The 9270-nt window shown below is 35.8% G+C and overlaps 1 long non-coding RNA gene across 1 annotated transcript in view; it reads right to left on the bottom strand.

Annotated features, from left to right (window-relative positions):
• Window positions 1-1162: 1162 nt before the first annotated feature.
• Window positions 1163-9270, bottom strand: part of LOC150087006 (uncharacterized) — an 89247-nt gene continuing 81139 nt past the window's right edge. The window contains exon 3 of the long non-coding RNA XR_016546859.1: window positions 1163-1336. This is a non-coding gene — a long non-coding RNA (uncharacterized LOC150087006). The remainder of the gene's footprint in view (window positions 1337-9270) is intronic.

Raw genomic sequence — 9270 nt, 5'->3', positions numbered from 1 at the left:
TTAAACATTTGTGGGATGTGGTAAAATTCAGCATTTGCCAGTCCATGCCAGTGCCTTGCTCCAGGATATCTTCAGTGGTCTCTTATATTGATGCCATGCTGGGTATATGCAGTTATCACAGAGGAAGGTGGCCCAATACACTATTAGGAAGTAGTTACAATGTTTTGGTTCATGGGTGTATTGCAATGAAATATGTTTTATTACTTTTCAACATAATCACCAAAACATTTCATTTTTCCCCACACAAAACATTTCTAAATTCCTATTATAATATATGTGATCTTGTGTGTCAGCTGATAAAGTACAGCAGTACTGACACTTACCAGCTTGAAACTGGCAAAAAAGACTTGCCCAGTTTCCTTCAGTAGATGAAAAATCTTCCTATGCAGAGGGTAGGGAAGCACCATCCAGCCCAGGAATAAATTTTGTTGGCAGCAGACTGTGAGGCTAGGCACCAACAACAGAACTATCTTATGCTGGTTATCTTAAGAAAATAGCTACTCTTAGACATGATACTGATGCAGTATATGAATAACATTAAAATAAACATTATCAAGCACAAACTTTCCTGCAGATGCAACTGCTCTGAATTTCTTTGGTGGAGAGGAGTTTGTGTTTCTATACCATGCTTTGCTGCTTTGTGTGGGGCGTGAAATGCTGAATTCAAGGTTCACTTCTAATGATGGCATAAAGAAAAAGATCATCCTCACAGTGTGGTACTGTTGCAAGTTTTTCCGATTGCATGCTATGCATAGTGCTTTGTTTCAGACAGTTGCTTTGGGACTCATAATACAAGCCAAGGAACAAACAAGGAGAGAAATGCTCATTTATTAACAAGAGTTATATTTTTGTTTAATAAATTATTTGCAGAATCTTTTCTACCCCACTAGTGTGTAAGCATGCAAGTGCAAAAATAGTAGTTCTTCAATCTGTATTTTACAAAGTTTAATTACAGAATTGTGCTATATTATAAACATGAGAATTTCACTGATTATGTAATGTAATTATCGTGATTCAGTATGAAAATGATTTCAGGAATAAATATTAGCAAAAAAAAAAAAAAAAAAAAAAAAAGAAAAGAAAAGAAAAAAAAAAAAAAAGTAACAAAATGTATACAATTTACATAAAGAATATTTATAGTGGCAATATATATACATCCGTCCAGTGTCAATGCCTCCATCCATGAGAGAACAGCTGATAAACATTCTTCATAATTTACTGAGTTATACCACAGATGACACTTTTATATACAGTTTCTTAAGGCAGTGATTAACTGCAATTTTCCTTTGGATACCACCACCTCAAAAATTTTATGTTCTTTCCATCTATTTTAAACCTGCAACAATGTTTTAGAAAAATAAAAAAAGTTTAGAAATCTAACTATACTTGATTAACTGTTTAAGACAAAAACACAAGTTTCTTTTGCCAAAGAAAGGGAATTACTTCTTACATCATTAAAATATTTGAAAGTACAGTAGACTCTCGATTTTCAGAGATAGATGGTAAAATACAAATCCCAGATAATCGATTTTCTGGTTAATTCAAAAATACAGAAGTCCTCAACATACGTAATAGTAATGCAAGATGTAACTTCTTACTTTGTCGAATTTTACGCAACTCGGGAATGACTAACAACATACTGCTACTATATTATTATTGACAAATCTGAATTCAGCACGATACTTGTTAATGTTCTGACCATTTCCATACATTCTTATTAGTTTAATTTTCGATCGCTTTCTTTTCTTTGTAATTTACTAGCACCGATGTAATTATCTTTTAGTTGGCACCATGATAACGGTCAAAATGAAATTTTCTGAAAAGAATTTCACAGGGTTAAGGTGAAAATTCACTATTATCAAACTGCACGAGCTCACATTTTACTAAAGCACATTTCTGGAGGTCAACAAAAAACAATAAAAACAATTTGCACTTTCCGGGTTATTGTGCTTTTCTGTTAGCGCAATCTATTATAAATGGGTAGTAAACTCGATCTTATTGCATTTGCGATAATACTGATAGCTGGAATTCTGTTGGTTTTTATGTTATTACAGTGAAGTGAGTTTTTATGTTATTTCAGTGTCCCCTTCACTGAAATCTAGTCATATTAAAAAAAAAAAAAAAAAAACCCGAAATAATTGTAAGACTCTTCTCTTCTTTCCTATTTTATTTGCTCATCACTCTGATCTTACTTGTGCAATTTGTGCGTGCCGTGATCGTTGTTATTGATTGCTTATTTCTTTTGTTGTTTTAAATATTACAATCCTGAAAAACAAAATAAATAAAAAAATTGAGTGAAAACAAATTTATGTAAATCCATAGTTGCGTAAGTCGGGGCCTTACTAGATCAAAAAATGTTCGGCTACCTACGCAAAAAATATGGTGATAGATAAAAAACTTACCATGCACTAATTGAGTGTCCAATACGATGCTTCCCTTTATTTATTGCGATGTCGATTTTAAATCGAATAGCTTCCCTTTAATTTTTACGTCATGTATGGTTTGGTCACCAACATTATAATGGTTCAGTAGAGATTTAACGGATGTACCATTTTCAAACTCTTGAATAATTTCAAATCTTTGTTTAAACTGAAAGTGCAACTCTTTTTCGTTTACCCATCATTTTCACGATTTCTAAACAAAAAAAAAAAAAAAAAAAAATTTACTATAAAAAAAATTTTGACATCCCTGACATAAATAACGAAACAAAATTTGTCTTTTTGCTGTGCGACGGAACACAACAATCAATGCGATGCACTAAAACAAACTAAACATTTTTCTCTTTTTTTTGAGTGGCGGATGTAAAGACAGCGGGGGGTTGCAAGATAATAGGTGCACTAACCTCCCAATGACGACGTATAACGCTGGTTCTTGTCACTTATTTACGACTTGCAAAATGTGTTTATACCTATTCTATTTATTACTTGAATTTTATGATTTCTGATTTTTTTTTTTTTTTTTTTTTTTTTTTTTTAAATTTGAAGTCTTGAAGTGCCCCGGTTAATCCGATTCAAGTAAATCGAGAGTCTGCTGTACTTATATTCCTAAAATATAAAAAAAGAAAGTTGTCATGTGGTTTAATCTAAGAGGATGACTACATAATTCAACCATCATGTGTACAAAACATCTTTGTGAGAGAGAGAGAGAGAGAGAGAGAGATAGATGTAAATAATTTTAAAACCAATTCTAATACTGACTTAAAAATGAACTGTTATCATTATCATAATAGCCTTGCCACATACAACTGCAGCCATAGTGATTTTCATTGCCAAAATATTTTGCTAATACGAATAATGGGAACCAAATACTGCCAGGTCATCCGTAACAATTTTATAAGAAAATTTTGGTGGAAATAATTACCAACATGAAGCAATTGTATTAAGACAATCAGGTTCATTTTTATGGAGTTCCTGATACAATATTCCACAATTTATCTGGCCGCAAACTTCAGTAAATGCAATGATTCAATTCTGTATTTTCAGTGATTTATTCTGATTTAATAATTTTTTTTGATGCTTATGACTAGAATTACTTTTTATCTTTCTAAAAATTAATCATAATCTTAAGAACTTTGTGTAATCACATCCATATATGAATTTCATTGTGAGCAATTAAGAATCACTTCAAATGTATTTCCCCCCCCCTTCTTTTTTACTATTATCTTTCCCTGTATGATAACATTTAAAATAAAGATACCTGCTTTTTCTGCATCTACCATGGGAAAAAAAACAAACAAAGAAAAAAAACAGCCAAACTGGAGGATTCATAGCTGCCAAATTTTAACTTTCAAAAAGCTAGATGGAAATCAGGCAGCAGGGGGAAAACAGAAGATTTTTAAGCCAAAACAGGTGAAAAATGGGAGGTTTTTTGCAAAAAAATACATCATCATGGGGCAAGGCCAAATGCTTAAAGTAGAAAGTCAAGTGCCCAACTTACAAAAGAAATTATACATTATACTTTTAGGTATTCTATAATAACACGTTTATAAATTTCTGAGGAAGGGGGGTCAAAAACATTTGTAAAAGAAATAAAACAAAAATAACATAATTTTGTACAAGTTAATTTACATTTTAAGTCTTTTGTGTAAAGACTTAAAATGTAAATTTGTTTTTTGTGTATATAAAGTTCAGAGATATCTTTTCCTTTCATATGCTTTTTTGGACAACAGGATTTAAACCTCCTACTTAATGTAATGGTCTTAATGTTCACAGAAAAATAAATTATCTTCAAAATGAGTTGCCTAATATTGCGCTACTCTCCAAGAAATGGAAACTCACTAGGGTTTTGGTTTTTGCTATTTATTTAAAATAAATCACATGCTATTTGAGAGGTACAAGGGCTTTAACAGGCTATCATCTTTTGGATGAAAGACTGAGATCACAGCAATGTCATTTATTTTTTGCAAGTACTGCAACGCACTGTGAAGGCAAAGTTTGTTCTGCAGTGAATAATATTGTTTCTTCGATTAGGCAGTTTAAATCTTAGTAGTCACAAAAACCCATGAAGGCACAGTACTTTTATATAATAGCTACACAAAATATAAAATAAATCCTTGTAGCACACAGAAAAAGCATACACCAAAAATTAAGTTATGTAGAGACTTTGGTATGAAAATTTGAGTGTCATTATGACTAGTCGTCAGTGTCCTCGTGATGTTAAACAAATATTTTTGAGTGTATTGCAGAAATCCCTTGTGTTGTCTAATTATTATTACCAAGGGTTACCTGTTAACTGAAAGGTCTTATGGCCTTTCAGATAATAGGTAATCCTTGGTGACAATAATTCACCTCGATCTGATTCGTTAAAAAGTTGTGCAATATCACGGCAATTCTTTAAATAGGCCTCAGGGAGTTAGGCAAATAACTCATAACTGCAATACACGTGCACACGCACGACAAAAACTCCAATAAAATAAAATTAAATACAGGATAAAATGGTATATTTAATATAAAAAAGAATACACTGATAACTACAGGGCTAAAAGCGATAAAAAAGAAAAAATTAAAAATATATGAATATCAGGGAGTTAAAAGTGACAAAAAATAACACTGAAGCTTTCAAAGGCAACCTTCCTTTGTAAACAGTGGAACTTTACAACTACAGTACATCCTTAAATAACACCAGCAGGATCACGGTCTCTAAGAGGAGATGAATATGGACGCCTTTATTTCTATTAAGGGCGTTATGTTGGATAATTCTCTTCATTATTTCTGAAGTATTTTTTTTCATTTCATTCTTTTGATCATTTTTTCATGAGCTGTTGAGCCACTTCCGTTGCCAATACCTATGCAAAAAATTGACAATAATTTTGCTGTCTGGAGAAATTAGACTACCTCACTCCCAGAAGTGCTCAGACATAGCATATTTCCCATAATCAGCAGACTCTATTGCTTTTATATGCTCCCCTATATCATCTTTAAGCCTACGTGCTGACTCCCATATATAACAGTCCCCACAATCCTGATATTCGATCTCGTATACAATTCCACTTGTACCCTCGATAGGTAAAGGGCCTTTTACCCTTGACACAACTTCACGCAGCTTCCACCCCGGCAGCTGCACACAGCATGTCTGACAAGCCTATAATATCCTCGAGATCTGTTCTGTTAAGCCTGGAAAAAAAAAACCACTTCCACTTCACCCCTCTGTTCGTTCAAAATACCTGTCCAGCTGAGCCTTAAACTTATTTAGGCTATCAACCTCCACCACAAGGGATGGAAGTCTGTTCCACCAACCAACCACCCGCTGGCTAAAGGCAAATTTCCGCACGTCTATCCTACATCTGTCTTTCCTCAATTTGAATTTATGCCCTCTCAGGTGATTTTTCTGAGCTAGAGGAAGAATCCCATCAGCATTGAGCATGCTTAAACCATTCAAGGCTTTATACACCTCTATCAGATCACCTCGCTGGTGCCTAGTCTCCAGACACTGTAATTTGCAAAACTTAAGCCTTTCTTCGTAAGAGCACCCCTTTGTTCCGTTCACTAATCTTGTTGCCCTTCTCTGTACTCGTTCCAGCAGCTCTACATCCTTCTTGAAATGAGGCCTCCAGACCTGTATACAGTACTCTAGGTGTGGCCTAACCATCGCCTTATACAATGGAATAATCACCTCCTTATCCCTGCTGGAAAAATTCCTGTATATCATTGACAATACTCCATGAGCTACTCTTGCAGCCCATCTGCACTGCTCAGAGAACTTCATATCTGCCTGCACAACCACCCCCAAGTCCCTTTCATTCTCTACCAGTTTCAGTGTAGTACCACAGAGTTGATACGTTGCTCTGGGGTTGCTGTTTCCCATGTGTAGTACTTTACATTTGTCAATGTTAAACTTCATTTGCCACCTCTCAGCCCATCTGCTCAACCTTTCCAGATCCTGTTGCAGCAGCATAGTGTCAGTAGTGTCCTTGACAACCCTGCCAACCTTTGTATCATCTGCAAACTTGGACATTAAGCTTGATATACCATCACCAATATCATTTATAAATACAGAAAACAATAATGGACCCAGCCCTGAGGGACTCCACTAATAACATTAGTCCACGATGAGCAGTGTCCATTGATTACCACTCTCTGTCTTCTCCCCCTCAACCACCCCTTTATCCATAGCAGCAATTTGCCTCCAATGTCACACTGCTCCAATTTGTGTAGCAGTCTTCCATGTGCAACAGTATCAAAAGCCTAAGATCCAAGTATATAATATCAAAGTTATTCCCTGCATCCAGTTCTTTTGTGACTGCATCATAGTATCCAATCAAGTTGGTCAGGCAAGACTTCCCCTTAACAAAACCATGCTGTGTCTGAGCTATAACTGAAGTCTTGTCTAAATGATCCTGCAGTGCTTCTTTAACCTCCATTAATTTTCCTGGAACAGAAGTTAAGCTCACAGGTCTATAATTACTTGTGTCAGCCTTTGATCCTCCTTTGTGAACTGGGGTCACATTTGCACATTTCCAGTCTATGGGTACCTCCCCTGAGTCCAAGGAAGCTCTCATAATTATGGCTAAGGGTTTGCTTACTTCCTTTGCTGCCTCCTTTAATATAACTGGATAGATCCCATCCACCCCGGGTGCCTTTCTTGTGTTTATCTTCAACAGTTTCTCCTCCACTTTACTCCCAGTTATTTCAAGATTCTGTAGCTGACTGCTAGAGTTCAATACACCTCTGGCATTCCCCTTGCTGAATAACTCCTCATGTGTGAATGTCGATGCAAAATATTCATTTAGTTTGTTAGCTACCTGAGCAGGATCATCAACAGTTGACCCATCAATATCAAGTGGACCAATCTGATTCATCCCCTTCCTTCTAGAGTTTACATAAGTAAAGAACTCTTTGCTGTTTTTCTTTGCATCCCTTGCCAAGGATTTCTCGTAATCTGCCTTCGCCTGCCTAACCTCCTTTGTAACTTGGTTGCATATCAACTTGTATCTATCATAGGCTTCTGTGTCATGTGTTAATTTGTATGTATCCCATGCATTTTTCTTCTCTGCCATATGCCTCATTAGTTCATCTGACATCCATTTTGGTCTAAACCTTGAACAATATTTCTTAGTTGGTATGTAAAGCCTAGTAGCTTCCAAGATGAGTTCTTTGAATGCTTCCCATTTTGAATTTGCTGTTGGTAACATCATCAGTTGGTCCCACTGTATAGAATTTAAATACTGTCTCAGTCCATCGTAGTCGCCTTTACGGAAGCAATAACCCTTCCCTTTACCCCTAATGGTAGTTACCTCTTTGAGTAAATCCCACTTCAGTACACTGTGATCACTGCCACCTAGTGGTTCATTTATCTGCAGATTCTTAATGCATGAAGAATCACTGCTGATAATCAAATCAAGAATATTACTCCCTCTAGTTGCCTCCCGAACATGCTGATGTAGAAAACAATCATCCAATAAATCCACAAAAGCCCTGCTAGTGTGTGAGTAACCAGCCCCAAATTCCAGTCAATATCTGGGAAATTAAAATCTCCCATTATAAGAAACTCTGATTTACTGGCCCACTCTATTTCCCTGTACAGTTCCTTATTATACTCATCAGTCATTAGGCCTATAGCACACTCCTACTCTCAATTTTGATCTCCCAATGCTTATGTCACACCAAACTGACTCAACACTGCACTGTCCAGCGATGTCGACTGGCTTCTCTTCCTTGGTTTTTATGTGTTTCTTAACTAATAGCATAACCCCTCCCCCCTTCCTATCCTGTCTATCCTTTCTGTAGACGTTGTACTCCCCAAATTGCAGTTCTGCATCCCTTATATCTATGTGACACCACGTCTCTGATATCCCAACAATATCTGCCTTTGATGTTTTGAGCAATACCTCAAATTCATCAAATTTATTTACTAAACTCCTAGCATTGGTGTACACGCAAGTATACCTGCACCTGTTTCTATTCTTAGCTACCCTAACACAACCCATGTGTTTACTTGTACCGCAATGGCTCCCAGCAGTCTCTGAAATACCATGCATCTTGTTTTTCAGGCTTCTGCTCATTCTAATAGAAGCAGTGCAAGAATCTCTTTCACCTCTGCCAGATAAAAAATTGAATAAATAATTCTATTTACATGTTCGTTGAACATGTCTTTTTTGCTTCAATCAAATTTGCGAGTGCTGCATAACCATTTAAGAAAATTCCGACTTATGTAGAGTTCCGCAGAATGCAATCCTTATGTAAGTCAGGGAGTGGCTGTATATCTGGGAAGGCGAAGAGAGTATGAGTGAGATGTTCACACCCGTAGCTACTGCATATATTCCTTATTATCCACATTTTGGGAAATGTCCTCTCTGAGTCTCTTTCTAATAGCTTTTCCATAATTAGGTATACTCAATTTTGTCCTTGCCAGTGTTTATCTTGCACTTCATTTGTTGTCTTCAGTTCATCATGACAAGTGTTTCCTGACTAATTTTTTTCTTCTTACCTATAGGTTCCTTGGGTTTTATCACTTTCAGAAAGTTGTTGTATTCTTTGTCGATATCTTGGTCCCGAAAGGTCTGCAGAAGCTCAAACTTGTTCTTAAGTTCCAGTAGATACTGCTTTTTCTCCTCTTCTGTTATCTCAAAGACTTTATTATTTACTCGAGTCAAGTTTTTTCCTTTCTTTTATTGTCTTACCATTCTGTGATCATTTCCAACATTTACCTTGTTCAAAATGGTAACATAGTTCACAATATATCTTCTGTTAGTGCAGAAGAAGTCAATTTCATTAGTTATTAATCCATTTGGGCTCTTCCCTGTCCATTTTCTGTTCACCTTTTTCTTGAAAA

The sequence above is a fragment of the Mastigoproctus giganteus genome, chromosome 4 (genome assembly GCF_048544385.1).
Source record: "Mastigoproctus giganteus isolate SK-2022 chromosome 4, ASM4854438v1, whole genome shotgun sequence".
NCBI classification, from domain to species: Eukaryota; Metazoa; Arthropoda; class Arachnida; order Uropygi; family Thelyphonidae; genus Mastigoproctus; species Mastigoproctus giganteus.
Note: the sequence above shows the minus strand (reverse complement) of the source record. Positions and strands in the feature narration are given on the sequence as shown.